The following is a 19,661-nucleotide window of genomic DNA, read 5'->3' as shown; positions in this document are numbered from 1 at the left end:
TTTTTTGTAATAGCAGAAAGGAAGGCAAGTTGAAGGTATCTGAGGAATGAAAGGGGAGGGGAATAGCAAAATTCAAACAGCATCCTTGACACGGTTGAAAAAGACCTTTATTTTATGCACAGAAGGTGTAACAGTGATCAGGGCATAAGCCTTTGTGTCTTGGCTAATGCAACACAAGCAACACAGTTTCCAGAGAAAAGTAGGCACGTGGATGACGCTACAAATTCGGATTGTGCCCATTCTGTATGCGGCCATGGGTATTTATTGGTCCTGCGATCTCTCCGTTTATAGGATGTGTCACCTGGTGGAGTACCATGAAGCTCAGTGAGTCGGCTGGTGGGGTGCTTACAAGCGTGAGAGCCAGGTGCGTGACAAGACAGTCACTTGTCACCTGTTTTTTCCTTCAAGTTTTTGTGCTAAGGGAGAGAACACCACCTGATTATGTACAAACGCTGCCGAAATCCTGGCAATGGTCAAGCTGGGCTGCAAAAAGGGGAGAGAGGCGTCAACAATGGAAATTTCTCTCCCGCGTCTCAAAGGCCAGGTAGGTATGCGCTTGCAAGCACCGAGACGGGAAGCACCCACTTCACTTGAATTCTTCCGGCGTTTCATTTTACTCGGTCTTCATACTGACTGATCCCTTTACCTCCCCTGAAAGCGGCTGCCCCGCTTAGCTGCCAGCATTTCATGGCACCCTCGAAGGGCCTTAATCCTGCAGGGGCTCTGCGGACCTGAAGGCTCATCCTCGCCTGGGTGAGAAATCCCGGTTTGCGCAGCGGAGGGCCGGCCGGCGGGGAGCGCTGCCCCGCCCGGGCAAACACTCTCGGTCCCGCCGCGCCCCAGCGCGCCCCGCCCCGCCTCGCGACCGGGCCCGGGGGCGGGGCGGGGCGAGGGGCGGCGCCGCCCGCGCCGGGCCGGGCCGGGGGCGGCGCCGCGGGGGGCGGCCCGGGCCCTTTAAAGGCCGGCGGCGGCGGGGGGCGGGGCGGGGTGGCGCTGCGCTCCGCTCCGGTGGCCGCGCGGGGTCCCCGGCAGCGTCTCCGCCGGCCGCAGCGACGGCGCCGCGTGCAATGAGCCTCCGAGCCCCGTGAGTGCGGCGGGCGGGCGGGCGGGCGGGGGTCGCCGGCTCCTGGCGCCGCAGCTGGTCGGCGGGCGAGGGGCGCGGTGCGGCCGGGCCGGGCCGGGCCGGGCCGGGGCAGCCGCGAAGTTGCCCGCGGGGCCGGGGCGCTTGGGGCGAGCCGGGCCGGCGTGGGGCCTCCGGCGCACGGGGCTCGCTTCCCCGCCGGGCCGATGCGGAGCGGCGCTGAGCCCGGGCCCCTGCGCTGCTGGGGGCGGAGTGGCGCGTGGCCTGCGCGGCGTGGCGGCACAGGCGGGGGCTGGATCCTGCGTGGCGGAGGGGCGCGGGGCTCCGCGGCTGAGCCGCTTGTCTCGGGCTGGGGTGATGTAACCGCTTGGCCTGGATGGAGCAGGGTGGGAGCACCTCTGAGCTGTTACGGGAGAGGCCCCTCACAGCTCCCCAAGCTGCGTGGCGTTAAGGTGCTTCAGAGCTGAAGTCTGAGCTCCTTGGGGGGGTGGCTAGCGGCTCCTTCCAGCGCAGGCATGGATCCTTGATGCTGCCAGTAATACCAGGCAGTTTTGCTACTGGCCCTGACTTCAAGGGACTGCTCTGACCTGGGCTGGAAGGTGATGTAAAAGGTGTTTGTTTGTACTACGGTAGCTCAATCCCCAAGTATGAAAACGTTTGTCTCAGTTGCCCCTACCTTCCAGAGGCCGAAAGCACCTAAGTGACAGGAGCGCTCACGTTGTCCCCCTGGAAGTCAGTAGAAGCCACTGGGGAAGAGGTTTTCATGAAGGCCTTCGTCCGCAGGTACCTCGCGGGATGGGTAGTCAGTGGCCTGTCTGCACAAATGATACCCTGGGTAACTTGGAAACAGGGCTGGCATGTCAGAGCTCCTTCAGCTTGATCATAAACTTTAGGGATATGTAGTGAATGTTCCTAGGCATTGCTCTAATTTTTGAAAATATATTTCTGTATCCAACCAAATATGTTGGTGAAATACCTTTTTGTATTGTATGAGGCAAAGGTGTTTTGCGGGGGTGATTTTTATCTTTTATTGGACCAGCTGCATAGTTGGGATAAAGTCAGACAGGCTTTCAAGTACAAGGCATTCTTCTTCAGGTCTGAGGAGGAAAGCATTGTATTGTATTAAATGTAGTCATTTAATTCTTTCCTGTCCTAATGATAGGATGTCTGGAGAATCTCACTGGTAATTTGAAGTCGGTACATTTCATGTCAGCCGAGAGATACTGTGCTCCAAGTGCTGCCTTTCACCTGACGAGGTGCCATGCTCTCTCCCTTGCTGCCTCAGGGATGGTTTTCTGTGATGGGGCAGTCCTGCCTGGCAAAGCTGCTCCTGGTACTGGGGCACCTCCCCAGCTCCTTTCCGTAGGCACAGGTATGCTTGGAGCTGGTTTGCGATGCTGTTGCTTGTAAGAAGCACTGTGCTGCTTGTCTCGTATTCAGAGCTTTCTTTCTTGGCTTAGTGCTGTGGCCCTCTTTCCGTGCCGGTCCCACCCATTTCTGTTCTCTCTGCACATCCTCCTTTTTTTGGTAGACCTATTGCATCATCTTTTGGGGCCGCTTGTGCATCTGTTCACCTATTTGGTTTTGCTAGGTCCATCCCATTTTCCTGCTATTCCTTTGTCTCAATAGTCTTTCCCCTATTTACCATCTCCTGAACACCCTCCCCCGAAAAAAAAAAAAAAATCTTTTCAGCTAGTGACCTCCTCCTAATGGTTCCTCTTTTGGGTCAGGCTATTGAGAAAGCTGACACCAGCTGGAGACCTTGCTCTTCCTTGATGACACTGAATCTGGCTTTTCCCTGGGAAGTTGACCAGTGATTCTGTTGGCTTCTCTGGTGGTTGCTGTCTGTCCTCATGGTGAAATGAAGTTCAAGTGTCCATGCTAATTCTCCCAGATCTACTAGTAATCTCTTCCTGTCAGCACGGTTAAAAGAGATGCCTTGGAGTTGTTGTTCCATTTCTTGCTTTCAAGACTAGGAAGATGCAGGATCCATGTTCTTGTATAGAGAGGGGTATCAGTATTTGCATTAAAAGGACCTTAAGAGAGCTGCTTATCTTATGGCTCTGGTCTCTTGTTGGACAACAGCTGAGTTAAGAGCCTTCACTTTCCTGCCTTTGCTGCCATTGTTTTGTATGCTGTCACCTGGGAACTGTCCAGCAAATCTTGGCCTGAAGAAGCCTGTGGTGTGGAAATCCCCAAAGGTCAGCCTTTGAAGTGTGGAATCTCTGCAGACTAGATGTACCAGCTGTATTAGGCCGTTGGCTGTGTTTTCAACTTGTTCTCTGCTCATTAATTCCTTAGATGTACAAGGACTGGGGGCTGTATTTCAGATCCTGTTGCTCCACTAAAGCAGGGTCCACATGGAAGCTGGGAGCAGGAGACAGGTATGCTAGGAATAATGGCTTCCGTGGCATAGTCTGGACTCTGTTTGGGCTGGGTGTTTTGCATGTCCACCTTGGGAACCAAAAGGTTGTGGAGATCACCTTAGCAGTGTGAGCATCTAAGATACAATTCTTAAACTGCCTGGAATCTGGGTTCGTGCCCCAGGTAGACTGATGCAACTCCCTCCCTTGTTTTAAGGAAATAGTTTCAGGCCACTTACTCTGTCTTTTAGATGAGAACTTACTAACTAATATTACCTGGCTGCTGGGAGGGGTGGGAGCTAATGTGGGGGAGAGGGGGGGACAAGTGGGGGGAGCTTACAAATACCCAACCTAAGTCTGCTTTATACTTGACTGTGAGTAGAGGTAGGAGTCTACTGGGTATCCTGGGCTAGCCCTTTCTCTTCTACCTTACTGTTATAAGCCAGTTGATTGCTGCTCTGTGCCTCTGGGGGTGGCTGTATTTCACTAGTGCTTTACCAGTTATAGATCAGAGAATATCAGCAGATTGGATCTGGGAATTTTGGCACTAAAATTCCCCTCTAGGAAATCTAGAAGCACGGATTTCCAGCTCCAAAGCAACAGTCCAGGAAGCAGTCCTGTGTGGAGAGATGCATGAGAGAGGCTGGGGGGGCAGGGGTTGGGTATGGCATAAAGCAGGAGCAAGCAAAATGCAACCCACCAACTGGCTGGATTCGGCCTGCGGCTGCCCCCATAGTGCTCTGTATGGGTCTGAGCTCCACCCACTCCCACCAGGGCAGCCTGTGCTGTGCTCTTGCCTGTGCCCACTGGCCCAGGCCCCAGCCAGTGCGCAGCTTCTGGTGGGTCTGTTTCTGGTGTGGCTGCAGCCAGCCGGGTGCTGCTCTGCTTCCTTGCCTCCAGTGCCTACAGCAGAGGCAGGAGAAGGAGCTACCAGTGGAGGCGAGGGGAGCTGAGCAGCACCCGGGTGTGGACTGGGTGACCTCTGCTGTATGCATCCCCCACCTCCCCTTCACTTACACCCTCATACAACCTGCCCTCCATAGGGCAGGGCATGCAGGGAGCAGATGATGCTCATCCTCCTTCACATTAGTGTTCCCTGCCCACCCAAAGCCCCATAGGGAGTTTTGGTGTGTTGTTGTATGGGGGCAGGGAGGGTGCTAACCTGGCCCACGACAGCTCAGCAAAACTGTGGTTGGCCCTTGGGCCCAAATAATTGCTCACCCGTGGTACAAAGACATCTTCTTTATGGAAAGAGATGGGAACAGCCTTTCCTTGCTGGGCCTCCCTCTCTTCACTGTATATCGATTATCTGCCTGCATTTCTGTTGACAGGGTGATGATGAGGATGAACTCACTTATTCCACATGAGCAGAGACTTGTGTTCAACTATCCAGTCAGTTGGAACTTATAGATTCATAGAAGTAGGGTTGGAAGGGACCTTGTAGATCTTCTAGTCTGACCCCCTGCCCTGGGCAGGGGAGAACGGGGCTCAAATGATCCCAACCAGGTAAACATCAAGCCTCCTCTTAAAGACCCCCAGGGTAGGAGCCAGCACCACTTCGCTTGGAAGTTGGTTCCAGATCCTAGCTGCCCTGACCGTGAAGTAACGCCTTCTAATGTCTAGTCTAAATCTACTCTCTAACAACTTATGGCTGTTATTCCTTGTTACTCTGGGAGACACTTGGGGGAACAAGGTCTCTCCCAAACCCTGCTGGTCCGTCCCCCCCCCCCCCCCGTAAGTTTATAGATGGCCACCAAGTCCCCCTTAGCCTTCTCTTGTGAAGGCTGAATAGGTTCAGGTCCTATAGCCTCTCCTCATAGGGTCTGCCCTGCTGCCCCCTGATCATGCAAGTGGCCTCCTCTGTACCCTCTCCATGTTGTCCACGTCCCTCCTGAAGCACAACGCCCAGAACTAGATGCAGTACTTCAGCTGCGGCCTGACCAGTGTTGCATGGAGAGGGAGGATCACCTCCTTGGCCCTGTTTGTCCTGCATCCACAGAAGCATCACAAGGTATGTTTAGCCCTACTGACCGTGGTTTCACATTGACCCATGTTCATTTTGCAGTCAATAATGACTCCAAGATCTCTTTCTGCCACCGTGCTTTTGAGAAGTGAGTTCCCCAACCTATAGGCGTGCAGCTGGTTCCTACTGCCCAAGTGCAGCACCCTGCACTTGTCAATATTGAATCCCATCCTATTTTCATTTGCCCACCCCTGTAACCTGTTCAGGTCCTGCTGTAATCTGTCCTTCCCTTCTAGCATGCCCACCTCACTCCAAATCTTGGTGTCATCTGCGAATTTAAACAGGCTGCTCTTCACCCCATCGTCCAAGTCACCAATAAAGAAATTCAACGGTGCGGGCTCAAGGACCGAGCTCTGGGGGACTCCACTGTCCGCTTCCCTCTAGGTCGAAAATGACCTGTCCACCACCACTCTCTGAGTACGACCCCTCAGGCAATTTGCAATCCATCTGTCTGTGTAGGCATCAATGCCACAGTCACCTAGCTTTTTAATGAGAATGGGGTGGGAGACAGTGTCAAAGGCCTTGCTGAAGTCCAGAAAGACTACGTCCACCCTGACACCTGTGTCCAGTGATTGTTGTGACCTGGTCGTAGAAGGCAATCAGGTTGGTCTGACAGTACCTGCCCCTAATGAAACCATGCTGGTTGCCCTTGAGCATCTTCCCCGCTGCCGGCCCATCACAGATGTGCTCCTTGATGATCTTCTCAAAGAGCTTCCCCAGGATTAAAGTAAAACCAACAGGCCTGGGTCCTCCCTCCTCCCTTTTTGGGGGGCAATGACAACGAATCGTGCCCAAAGAGCCTAAATCACCTTTGTCTTGAACTGTTTCAGTATTATGAACTTAGGGCAAGGAGGTAGCCCTTACTGAGAGGTTGCAGTTGAGACTTCAGCAAACTCTTCTGTATTCTTCCCCTCTGCACTGCATGCCAGACAGGTAAGAAATTTGTAGGAAATTTTTTTTCTGCATGGGAGAAAGGACCTGTGTGCTGATGGGGTATGTGTCTCCATATACCATTGAGTCCTCATTCTCTGTGCTGGGGCTGTTTGGCATATGCCAAACAATTCCTAGCTCTTGAGGCTCAGAAACCTACCCTGCTAGGACTGGGCTGATGCCAGGGACCTTGTTTTGTTTAGCCACCAAACAGCTATCAAAAACACTTGCTTACTGGCACCAGCTTACGTTCTTTTGGCCTGGTGACCTGGAGACGAAAAGTCCTGTATCTTTCCCCAACATGCTGAACTCTCCAGTTCCTCCTGAAATAAAATCAAGGACAGACAGGCCAAGTCTCATCCTATGTACTTCTTGCACAGGGGCAGGCTGAGGATATTGGGGACACTGAAAGCTAGTGGCTTCTCTTTCACTTCACTTACATCTGCCTCCAGGCCACGAGAAGAATGTCTTCTAGACGTTGTACCCCACCAGAAGTTGTGTGCACCAGCCTGTGTTAGCTGAAGCCAAGGCTATAGCTTGAGTCCTTGTCATTGGGAAGCAAAATCTTTAGCATGTGAGCTAAATGGGAGCCTGCTTTGGCTGTGCCACTGTGAGACGGGTTGTATCATCTTAGGTGGAAGTCCTTCCTCCATATTTTACAGTGTTTCATAATGAATGTGCTGTAAGCGCAGTGGTGCCAGCTACTACAGAAGAGGAGGGGTGCATTTGAGGTTAAGTCCATGGGGATAACTTTTAGATAAAAGCTCCAGGTTAATCTCTTTTGAGAAGGCTCTGGAAGAGAACTGAAATTTATACACAATGTTTGTTTTTTGCTTTAATATATTCCTTAAGTAATTAGCAATAACATAACACTCCCAGGGGAAAAAGGCATGGATTTGAATTTCCCAGCTCAGATATTATGTGGTAGTTTCACACTATTTCCAGGCAGTTCTGGGACAACACTACAAGGTAGGGATTTGCAATTTTAAAAATAAAAATTGAGGAAGTATAGTACAAACCCTAGGCAAAGGAGAACGCTTCTCAGTTCTTGATCCAAGACCACAGCACATGGGGACTGCCATGCCAGATCAGACTGGCAGTTCATTTAAATATCCACTTGGTGTGACCAGTACAAGAGACTTCAGGGGCAGATGCAGAAAGCTCCATAATAATGCACTCTACCTGTACGGCAAGATTTTTTTCTGGATTCCCTTTTGGTCAGTAGCTTGTTTTTTGTCTTGAAACCTAAGCACCTACATCCTGTATCATCTCTTATTGTATGTAATGGGGCTGTGGATATTCTCTGCCATCGCCACCTTTATAATGAAAGAAAGTCCATGTCTTTAAACAAACAAAAACCCTATTCGGGTCTTGGCTTCAGTACTGTCTAATATCAGTCGTTTCCACAGAGTAATTGTGCATTTGTTTCTTCAGCTTAAGGAAAGACCTGAAAGTTTCTACCTGAAGTCGAGCACAGTTGCAGCTACAACCAGAGCTAATATAACAACAAGTGCTCTTGGGGTATTTTTCTTCTTACTATTATGACTACTTGTGTGTGTCGGAGCATATGTATCTAGATGCTTCTGCCTCCTGCTGGATTGGATCCTAACTCCTCTACTGTGCATCATGGGCTGGATTGTGCCTTTAGTTGAATATGGCCTTTGGAAAAGGAGGGCCATGGAACTTCAAGGCTGCAGGAGACAGAAGAACTAAGTGTCTGGCATGTCACATAATGTCAACCATGAATTAATCACAGGTTTGTTACTTGTTCCTTTTGGAAACTTGAAACTGAACGCTGTTTCCCTACTGAGGAAAGAACTCTGATATTGGGGCGCCTGGAGGTTTTGTGTGTACTCCTGAGCCTTTCATGAGATTCCCTATGAATACATGAGGGATAACGCTGATACTCTCTCCTGTGGGGCACTACAAGTTCCATCAGGCAGCAGATGCTGTAGTTCCACTTGGAAAAGTGGGAGGCTTCATTGGGCCTATCTAGTTAGCTCGGAGTCGATTTGTTCTCACTTGAGCGAGGACCTGAGGTGCTTTACAGCCTGAACATCCATCAGTGATGGTTAGGTGGCTTCTGCCTCACGAATCTACTGGGAGGGAGGGTCACTTACTCCTATGAAGAGGCTATACAGACTCCTATACAGTCATTTCTTGTGCTGGGTTTTATCCCACATCGTTGGGTGGCTTGAAGGGTTGAATGTGGAACCTCTGCCTCTGAAGGCATGGTCCCCTATTGCCTGACCTGAGACACTTCTCCGCTAGCTCAGGCTGCTGCAAGTTTACCCACCTCACTATGTGGCTGATGTCCTCCCCACTAGAAGGGGTTGGAGCATTGTACTGAACAGGTGGAGATCACACTAACTCTCTGCTCTAGGGTCAACCTCACTCGATGAGCATGTGTGTAGTACATCATGATTATTCGTCATTTCCAGCAGTGCTGGGAGGTGAGGGAGGGAGCTGAATTTCTGGGAATTGCAAGGCTAAAATGTTATGTGTTCAGTGGCAGGTTACTGAGCTAAAGGTAACTGGAGTTCATCCAACAGATTTCAGTTGACCTCTGATCTTTTCACACTGCTCCTTTAAAGTTGTGATTATAAGGAATATAGCATTGGACAATGTGGCCATTATTTATGGAGATAAATGTGAGATTAACTGTTCTGATGATGTGTAGTTGGACGGTCTTGCTACTTTTGATGTTCTTGGAACAATGTAGTTCTGCCATGACTCAATTTTTGCGAGGAGTTCAGCCAGTTCTTCTGGTGCTTTGCAAACCTATGTTGGACAATAAATGAAATTGAGAGCTCACCTCTCAAGAGAAAGAAAAGATAAACTTTCATCATGTGACACAGGAGACGAGATGGGAGCTTTTGGTCATAACCTATCAGTGTTAGTCTAGAGTTATGTGACCTTTCTGTACCTTGGCTTACCCATTTGTATAAGGTATATAATGGCCCTGACCTGCCTTTGAAAGGCTTTGAGACCTACTGTGAAAGCACATGGGTGTTGGTTCCTCTTCCATTTAGATCTCTACAGAGTGCCTCTTATATCAGTGTCTGGAGTGCACCAGGATACCTGCAGTCTGACAGCCCAGCCTGTCAGTGCAGAGTTAAAGATCTTGGTTGTGTAAATCCTCTGAACAAGAGCTGATGCAGCTAATCCTGTCCATGGGAGCAGGAGTGTGTGTGTGTGGGGGGGGGGGGCAGGATTTTTGTTCCAGGTTCCTAAATTCAGTAGTTATAAGAGGTCTGCACATACTGCATAGAAATGGGGCTGACAATAATGGTGAGGTGCTCCAGCACTACAGCAGTGGGAGCCATGCAAAGAGCTAAGAGAGACTTAACGGTGGCCCAAATATTCCCCATCCATATAAAGTGTGAGGTTTTGCAAGTTCCAGAAGAAAGTCCCTTGCTCTTTCCTTTCCTGTTTAAGTCAGCCTCGTGCCTCCTTCTAGAACAAGGCATTTGGCCACTGAAGCTTTCTGCAGAACGTTGCTGGATTGGCAGCACCGGGGGCCTTCGTATCTCAGACGGGAACATATTGGGCCAGATCTGATTCTTAATAATCCTGGTGTAACTCCATTTACTTTGCTAGACCTGCTGTAGATAACAATCGGTGCAAGGGAGAGCAGGAGCCAGCCTACAAATCTTGCCTGCAGGGTCCCTAGCTACATAGTAGTGTTAGAACAGGATGCACCAAAACACAACTGTCAATCAAGAAACTACTAAGAAAGCTTCTTTTTCCAAACTGTGTTTAGAATATTTTTATTAATGATTCATTCATATGACTGCAGCTTTCTCTCCTTCATGGATCCATCCTCCTGCCCTTCACTTAATGGGTGAGCAAGCTGAAATCATGCTGTGCTTGGCTCTGTGGTCTGCATTTTGCTGCGTGCCAAACAGCAAGTTTAGCTTCTCTTGAGTGCTAAGTTTCATTTGGAGACGGAGAGGAAGACCTTTGTTAAAAGCCAAACAGTGTGCTCTGATTTTTGATCTCCTTCCTGTTGCCTTGTGTGGGAGGGCTGTTCAGTGGTTTTTGGGCATCTGTTCTAAAAGCTATGCTTGCTTACTCTACAGCTGGAAGAATTCCTAATAGGGCAGCGGATAAAGAACTGAGAAGCCTTTTTACTCTGGACAAATGTTTTTTAAGTTCCAAATGACAGGAGGACCCTTTAGTGAGTCTGGGCAGTGAGTCAAAGCCTGCATTTAGAGGAGGATTGGTTCAGGGGGGTGACTTGACCATTAAATTGGAGGGTAGAATGCTACTTAATATTTTAGTGGAACAGACCGTAAATCAGGGGCACAGATTGATTTAGATGGGCATGGAAACAGGCATCCAGTCTGATTGATTTAAAGATCTATAGAATATATATAGTATGTATAAACAAGGTGGGGTCTTCCTTGGTCCCACCACAGTGGGTGGAGAAGGTAGTTGGGGGCTGAAGAACTTGTTACTAACAGAAAGAACTCCGCTCTGTTCAGGAAGTCTTAAGATTAAAGTGTGGCAGTCGGACTTTAGGGCTGGGTTCAGGTCCCCTCTACCACAGACCCCTATGTGACCTTAATCTTCCTTTGAATTGGCTTATCATCCCTAAATTTGAGGGTACAAGCCTCTTGCTTCCCAACTTTGTCTTGGAGCTTGCAGGGACTTCAGTCTGCCTCATGCTATGTATTTTATAACTTCCCCAATGTCTCTGTCTGCCTTTTTAAAGGGCTGTTCTAATACCACAGGCTCTTTGTTCCTTTCTGAGGAAAGTCTGCTGCTCCTATCTTATGTAGACAAGTTCACCTGGCTGCTAGGGTAGTACCAGCCCTACAGCTCACTTATCTAAATAGGAATTGATCAGGGGAATGATTCTCCAGTGCCTCTGGACTGAGGGGCACGCGACATTGCTGTGACAGCATGTGGCTGACTCCACATGTGGTTGTATATAGTTAGCTTCCCTAAACATTCCCCTTTCTCATCAAGTTTTTTGAGGCTTTGCGGTAGGTAGCTAGGTATTATGATGATGCCCGTCATGTCACAGCTCTTGTCTTGGTTTCTTTGTGCTTCTCTGTCTTCTCCCTCTGTCTCTTTTCTTACATGTACATGCAAACTCTTTGGGGCACAGGCATCTTCTTGTTCTGTATCTGCGCAGCACTTGGCATGATGTGGCCTATAAATAGGGTACCTTTGTTCCTCCAAATATAAATAATAGCAGTCAAATAACATGAAAGGCTGTTATGTCTGGCACTTTTATGCTTATAGTGCAAATTTGGGGCATCCCCACCAGAGCACCCCAACCTGTTTCCTTCAAAGGGTCTTCAAGTGCAACAGTGGGAGAGGCTTCTTGGCAAGCCAGCCAGCTGAGTGTAATGCTTCTACCCCACATACACTGGTGGAGGTGGTTCAGCTGTTCCACTGTGAATAAGTCAGTCACATTTGCAGTTTCCCATGCCCATTGCTCCAGTCAGTTTCCTGACTTAAACACTTGGGATGGGAATGTCCGCAGCGGGGCACAGTGGGCTCTTTGGAGAGGCCAGCATGGTCCTTGATTGGAACACAGAGACAAAAGGGGATCCCAGCATGGCTGCCAAGTGCAGACAGCAGTTGCTCTGCTCTTTATTTTAAGCAGCAATACATTTTTTTTCCTACAGAGCTTAGAACCATAAAAACTTGGTCACTGTGACCCTGCTGCCAGCTCGGCTCTCCCTTGCTGGGTCAGATGAGGGAGCACTTGGGGACAGGCTCAGTTCATTGTTATCACCTTCGTCTAGCTCTCTCTCTTGCTCCCCCATCCACTGCTATAATCCCCAAACCCCTAGCCAAATCAATGGCATCCATGGTCTTGCACAAGTTGAAGGAGTGTGATCTGTAGCCTAAGGGCCACTTCTTGACCTTTGAGGCTCTGGGTTGTGGCCTATCTAAGAAAGTGCTTGTTTAAAAACACCTTGTATGAGATTACAAAGAGAAAATCAGCTTTCTGAAGTTGAAGCATTTGAATGAAATCTATCATTGCAGTGTTGTGGGAGGAGGGGTCCTTCCATAGAGCCCATCAGCAATCCCAGAAGCAGCTCAGTATATGCTCCCTGATCATCTCCCCTTCCCTGCTGCATGTACCGAGCAGCTCTTCACCTGCTGGCCATGTACACATACAGCATCCCCGAGCAGGAAGAAAAAGGTGCTGGGGCCAATCCACTGCTCTGCTGCAGGAGCACCAGGGAGAGCAAGGCAGCCAGGAAGGAGAAACAAGCCAAAGCCAAGTAACCTTTTATGGCTCTTGTATCTCTGACCTTCTGCTGGACATTGGTTGGAGATTAAGTTTGCTGGTAGTGGGCCCCCCAGGAGACTATACCAGTGGTTCTCAACTTTTTTAGACTCGAGGCACCCCTCAGAAAATGTCAGCTCTCAGTTTGCACTCAATTTGGTTTTTTTAACTCTAGAAAATGACTTCTGTTGTAAGGAACTCAGACCACAGCGAGTCAGAACATTCGTGTCACGGTGGACTCCTACTCAATTTCTGTGATTTTTATCTTGTGAATTATGTTTGCATACCTAACGGTGCTATGTTATATTAGCACTCAGTGGGACCCTTGAAAGGATCTCATGGCACCCTGGTTAAGAATCACTGGACTATATATACTAACTGTGGCTAGAGCACAGTATGCACCAGTGACTAACTCAACAAATCCAATGTACCCTAGCAAGGGCTGCAAGGAGGAAAGCAGAGGGTCATGCCTTGGCAAAGATCTTGGCATGGCCTCTGCTCCCTTTGCCATGGTGGTGTAGAGGTAGCCAGGGGATCTGTCCCTGTGTACTGGTTGTGGCCCCATGACTGCTTTGAAATCATGCCAGAGCCTTGGGGCACTGAGCACTACTGAGGGGGGGGTGTAATTGTAGTGCAGTGTAAATGTGCTCTAGTTCCCTCTAAGCCAGCTCACCAGATAGGGCTGCATCTCTAGGAGTGAACTGTATTATTCCATTTCATGTGTGCATGTTCATCTGTAGTATGCAACGTGCCCCTAGGTATTTAGGGAAGGCTGCAACATGACCCTCTCTGAAGCTGCCAGCAACTTTGCTCCACCCACTAGGTATAACCTAATGGGTAAAGGGCAACACTTCATCTATGGAAACCAAGCATGTCACTCTTGTAGCATGCAGGACTTGATCTCTACTAACTATGGCATGGGGAAGGATTTTGCAGGCTAGAGACCTGTTACATAACTGAGCACACTGCAGAAAGCAGCGTCTTGGGGGATCCTTCCTTCTCATTGAACAGGTGGGAAGCATTGTAGGATACACAAGTTTACCTGTGTGGACAACTGATATATTTGTTGCCCTGTGTGTGCCATGCAGTACTCATCCTTGTGATGCCAAGAGCCGTTCTTGTAGAATTCAGGTAAGTGTGAGGGCTTTAAGATCACAGCTCCATGGGCTGTTATTCAACAGCCATAACTTAGCTGGTCATTGGGTATTAGACAGATGGATATAAAAATCAAATGTAGCTCTCTGTTTAGACCAGGTGATAGTGTTTCTTTGGTGCTTATGCGTCAGCAACTGCATCTTGAGCTATGTGATTCTTGGCTAGGTCTTGCATGAATCTGTTCAGTGCTCTTTCTTGGAGATGTCCTATGAAATTCTAGCTTGTGCATTTACTACTTACTGTCTCCTATGCACCTGGAGAGGGTATCAGAGCCAATCAGGAGAGGTGTTTTTGTTTGTTTTGTTTTTTAATAATATCACCGTAAGCGGTTGAAATGGGCTTTGCTACAGCTAAAGCTGGGTTTTCAGCTTAATTTGTCCCCAGCAATTCCAGAGATGTCTGGAGACTTTAATATGCTGCTGGCTACTGTGATGAATCCAGGGCCATCTACTATTTCACAGCTGCTCTGCATATCATGGCCCCACACAGCTTTGGAGGCAGAACTTGCAGATTTTTAAGGCGACGGGGAAAAAATAGTGGGTGTATTTTGTCTGTCCTACTGTGGGCCAGAGGACTTCTTCACTCAGCAATTCCTGCAGCTGAGGGTTGACTTGGGACTTGTTGTTGTGATGGGCTGGCTGCTTTTGCCTGGCAAACCTGGCTTGGAAAAGGACACTTCAGATTTATGGAACATTTCCACCAATTGGGTAACAGCTGGGAGGGACTTGCCCTGCCTCTGCTCAGAGTAGGGGGATGTGAGGAGCCCCTGGACCTGATTGACTGCACTTTGCAGGTCCTGCAGACTTCAGGGGTGGGGCTTCCGGTATAAATAAAAGCCCAGCATGCTGAGCACACTGGGCAGATGCAGCGAGGGACGGCAAAGAGAAAGGAGCTCCAGAGAAGAGCGTCATCAGGACCCTGCCTGAGCCTTGGTGGTGCACGGTGCTCAGGCTCTGGGAGGCACTCAAGGCAACTTGAGCCTGCAAACCCGGCAAGTGGCTGGGTGAGGGCTGCTCAAGGCTGCTCAAGTTAGGCAGGACACCCAGAGCCCCACAGTGTGGCTCAGCATTAAACTAAAAGAGCCCCGGGGCCCAGGAAGGGGAAAGACCCCCTGGTGTAAGGCTGGGGAACCGGAGCCAGTGAGGACTCGGCTCCCATAGGAGCTCCCCGGGTGCCCAACCCAGGGCCCAGAGGGAAGAACCCTCAACTCGAGGCGGACGGCTCCAGGAGGCCTGAGACGGTGTGGGGACCCAGAGGCCAGACTGACAGCCCCCAGAGGAAGGACTGTGAGTTACCGGGAACCTGGGTCCCACAGGAGAGGTGCCCCAGGCAAGGGACCCTGGGGGCAATGGGCCTACGGGGAGAAGACCCTATCTCATTTGAGGGACCAAGTGGTTGGAACCCAGATATCTGGTATAGTTATGTTTCCTGTTCAGTATCTATTGTTATAGCTGGTGTTTATAAATAATTGGGTGTATTAATTCTGTATAACGGGCTTTGTAAGGGTGTCTTTTAGGTATAATCCACTTGTGGTATAAACTTGCTGGATTGACTGTCCTGGGATCCCCCCCGCCCTCTTTTACCCGAATGCCCTTCCTAGGGCCGACTTGCTCTTGCTAACAGACCTTTATATGCATATTTGTAACTATACCTGTAATAGATATCTATCTTAAAAAGTGTTTTATATGTAAATATTGGTAACTCATTAAATTGTACCTACTTAAGAACTTTGGGCTTGGGCTAACTCTCTAGAGGAAAGGGGGATCTGCTCGAAATTCTGGCATCCCTCTCACAGCACCCCCTCCTGGCTACCCATCCCATCCCACTGAGAATAGGGCACACCCTTGGGTGCACTCAAGTTACTTTCTATAGAAAGAAATCCAGCCTGGAAAACCAATCACGTTCTTAGGTAAGCCCTTCCCCAAGAGGGCATTACCCTCCCAGCTCAATAAAGCTCCTGCTTTCATTTTGGACTGTGCTCTCAACCCCAGATCATCTTAGATCTGTAACTTTCTGGAAGTTTGTTGTGTTTTAGGTTTCTTTTCCTTTGTGTTTAATGGAGTTATCCCTTTCAATACCTCTGTGAGGCAAGAGAGGGCTATGGTCTCTGGGGAAAATGGAACGTGGAGAATAAGCTGCTTACAAATGGCCGCTTGTTAGTTTCTGATGGAGCAGGAACTAAGCCTGAGTCTGTCCTAACCCCAGACAAGTCCCCTCCTGGCCTCTGGTTCTCTTGCTCCAGAAGCTGAGGCCCCTCCTCAGGTGCTTTGGCCGGAAAGAATACAGGGGTCAAATGACCCCGGCTAGCCTCCTTTTTAGCCGTGGCAGGGGGTCGGACTAGATGATCTGCTCAGGTCCCTTCCGACCCTAGAAACTATGAAACTAAACTATGAAACCCCCAGGATAGAAGCGAGCACCACTTCCTTTGGAAGTTGGTTCCAGCTCCTGGCCGCCCTGACTGTAAAGTAGCGCCTCCTGATATTTAGCCTGAATCTACTCTGTCAGCTTATGGTCATTATTCTTGTCACTCCCGGTAGTGCTCTCCCATTGCCTGCTGGTCCCCCTTGGCCAGTTTGTAACAAGCCACCAGATCCCCTCTCAGCTTTCTCTTGTGGAGGCTGAACAGGTTCAGGTCCCGTAGTCTTTTAGGTCCCAGACTGGAAATGTCCACTTGTTGATGACAAGTATGTAACCTCCTATTGACTCAAGTGCAAGAAATGAGTCTTTTGTGGGAACTTCTCTCAATGCCTCTGCACAGTTTGCCCTGAAGGATCACATGCAGCTTGGGTTTGGCCCACAGGGGAGGAACGATGTGAGGCTCTGAGCAATATGAGACGGCAGGCAACCACTAAGCTTCCTTCTGGCTGCCAGACAAGCTCTGCTTGTGTTTCCCATCTCTCTTCCCCGTCTGAGTCCTTGCTGTTGACAGAACCGTGTGTGTTCTTCGAAACCTCTGCCCCTTTGCGGGAGGAGGCCGGGCCACTGTTCTGGCCCCTCAACATATCTGCAGGCTCCCCTGTGACTGCTGGCTAGTGATGGAGACTTGCTTGTGGTTGGAGTTGTGAGGTGCTGGCAGAGCGTGACCTTATGAAGTGTGATTAGATCTCTTTGTTGAAAGGGGGCTGTGAAAGCACAAAACATTGCTGCTTTCTGGTCTCGCAGAAAGGCAGACCCTGGACTGACTCATTTTTCTGTGAGTGCCTAGAGGCTTGGTGCTCGTGCTTGCTCTCCTCTGTAGCCAAGGGTCCTGCCTGCCCTATTTGCAGGAGAAGCTGCAGAGATGGGCAGTCTCTTCAGTTGGAGGGCCACTAAATGAGTTTTGGCGAGCTGTTGAAGGCTGCACACATGATCTTTTACAAGATATCATTTTAACAAATTCTAGATAAAAAATCATACTAAAAATCAAACCTACTATAATATTTTAATTTTATTTCAAAAAATAATTTTTGTCCTGATTTTGTGTTTTTTGAGGGGTGGTGTGTGTGTAGAGTGTGTAGTGTGATTCCATAACAGCTCAAAATGAAATCTTCCTCGTGTGTGTGTGCAGTATGTCCCAGGAGCCAGCTGGGGGGGGGGGGGCAGAGGGCACATGCAGCAGAGCTCACCTGGTCCATGTGGTGCAGATGCAGGTGTGGTCTGTCCACATCTGGTGCTTGCTCACAGCCCCCTAAGTAAATGAGAATTTTTTTATTTACTGAAACAGGAACAGGAGCGTCTATGAAATTCATCTAGCCAGAATGATTATTTCCTCCCTCCTACTTTTTTTGTCAGGTATTTCTATGGCCTGTAACATGGGGCCCATTTAAATTAAATTATTTAATTTTGGTCTCTTGGTTTAAACCCCAATTCTAAGCTGGCTCCAGTCCTCCATTGTTATATCCACATGTCTTGAAGCGCTCAGCAGTTTTGTGGGTAACCACTAACGGTTGCTGCATTCAGGAGCTCAGATTCCAGCCAAGTGGGGCTAACCGCTGACAGAATTAGAAACGCTGTCTGCTTTCTTGAACTGGGATTTTGAGACCGCACCAGTTTACCTTGTGGCTCTGCACTTGCAGTGGCCGCATCAGTCATGTGTTCAATTTCTGGCCTGGTTGTTGTGCATCTTGAGCTGCAAGGACAAAGCACATCTCTCCTTAGCAATTTTTCTAGGACTGTGGGAGCAGCCCTATTGACATGGCTTTGGGAGACTAGACCAACTGCTGTTGACCAAGGAGAGTTATTTCTAGACATTAGGGCTGGAAGGGACCTTGGAAGATCATTGAGTCCAGGCCCCTGCCCCAAGGGCAGGAAGTCAGCTGGGGTCAAAGGATCTCAGCAAGATAAGCATCCAAGTGTTTCTTGAAAGAGTCCAGGATAGGTGCTTGCACCACCTCTGGAAGGAGCCTATTCCAGGCCTTGGACTTGAACAGTAAAGAAGTTTTTGCTTGTGTCCAGTCAAAAATGATCTTGGAGTTTGTGACAAGTGGACCTTTTCATCCCTTGGGGCACTCTGGTGAACAGGCGTTCCTCCAGATCCTGATGCACACCCCTGATGTACTTTATAGGCTGCTACCAGGTCACCCCTGAGCCTGTGCTTTTCCAAGCTGAAGAATACCATGGCTCTCAGCCTCTCATCATCATAAGGCATATTCTTTTGTCCTCTGCTCGTGCACATGGCTGTCCTCTGGGCTCTCATTGCGGTGCTCTGGCCTCCACTGGGGGGTGAGGAACACCACTTGCCTCAGGATAAGAGGTTGGAACAGAATTCCAGAAGCTCTCTACTGGGGATACAGTGCAGCCCCACTTCCCCAGCACGTGGGGACAAAACCAACCAGGTGAGACTCTCACAGTGCTGCTTGGCTTTCAGTAACTAGCAGTGTACCTATCAGCTGGAGATTCAGGCTCCTTGGGTTATTGCAGTAGGCACATATTTGCAAGGGTGTTGGTACAGTTGTGTCTGGGGATATGATCTCTTGTAGTCTCTCACTTTCCCTGGGTTATGGTGTTGGTCAGAGTTAGGGAAACCAATGTGTTTGCAGACCAGTGTAAACAAGGATGGTGGCTTTGACATCTGAGCCATGCTGCCTGTCTGGACGTTGCCCACTGTCCCTTGCACTAGTTTGCTGGGAAAGGAGATATGACTAAGTATAAAAAAAGCCTCTCAGAGTGGAGAACTTCACCAGGTAGAAGTGAAATTGCACAAAGCATGATCTGTTGTTTTTTTTTCTAAGTTGGCTGCGAGTAGTTCACCTACCTTGAGTCCTCAGGAGATCAGTGTGGGTGGTGGTTGGTGTAAGGCTATTCTGGTCCAGCAGAGTTGGAAGAGATGTGTGGGAATGCAGCTATTTAGATGGGCCTACCTTGTTGGAGCTTTTCAGCAAATAAATCCCCACCTACCCACCCAGTTGGATTTGGACCAGTTAGTTGGAGCCTGGTGAAAAGCAGGTTTAACTAGTTCTTATTCATTAGGCTTACGCAGTTGCTTCTGTTCTTGGGTTATCTTTCCTAGGAGGTGCTCGGAGGAAGGAGCGGAAATGTGCTGTACTGTAGACCCTGTGGATACCATGATGATCCAGGTAGCTGCTATGGACCTTTCATTTCTGAAGCCCCCTGGTTCCCTATACTGATTGAGTGTAGGAACTGATCAGCAGTTCACGGAAGTATGTTTGGTAGAGGAGGGAGCTCTCCTGGTCTGTCTCTGATCTTTAGGAGAGAAAAAAGTGTAGCAAACCATGGGCACCTACCAGTTATAAAGTTAGCCTTGATGACTGTACAGATTTTGCTGGCCCAGAATTATGCTGTGCACCACCTCAGAAGTAGCTTTGCTGTGGTGACAGACTGCCACATAAGTATAAGGAGTGCTCTTATTACAGTGGG

The 19,661-nt window shown here is 49.3% G+C and overlaps 1 protein-coding gene across 6 annotated transcripts in view; it reads left to right on the top strand.

The window, feature by feature from the left end:
- The first annotated feature begins 185 nt into the window (after positions 1 to 185).
- SH2B2 (SH2B adaptor protein 2) overlaps positions 186 to 19,661 on the top strand; it is a 71,362-nt gene continuing 51,886 nt past the window's right edge. For 2 of the 6 annotated variants that reach the window (XM_090025712.1, XM_090025709.1), the window contains exon 1: positions 928 to 1,084. The gene's annotated coding sequence lies outside the window, so the exon portion shown is untranslated. Of the gene's footprint in view, positions 754 to 927; positions 1,085 to 2,229; positions 2,454 to 8,135; positions 8,154 to 19,661 lie in introns of those variants that run through there. The other 4 variants (XM_090025714.1, XM_090025708.1, XM_090025711.1 and 1 more) reach the window with 4 other exon arrangements.

The sequence above is a fragment of the Crocodylus siamensis genome, chromosome 13 (genome assembly GCF_052110815.1).
Source record: "Crocodylus siamensis isolate JL-2025a chromosome 13, ASM5211081v1, whole genome shotgun sequence".
NCBI lineage: Eukaryota > Metazoa > Chordata > Crocodylia > Crocodylidae > Crocodylus > Crocodylus siamensis.
Note: the sequence above shows the minus strand (reverse complement) of the source record. Positions and strands in the feature narration are given on the sequence as shown.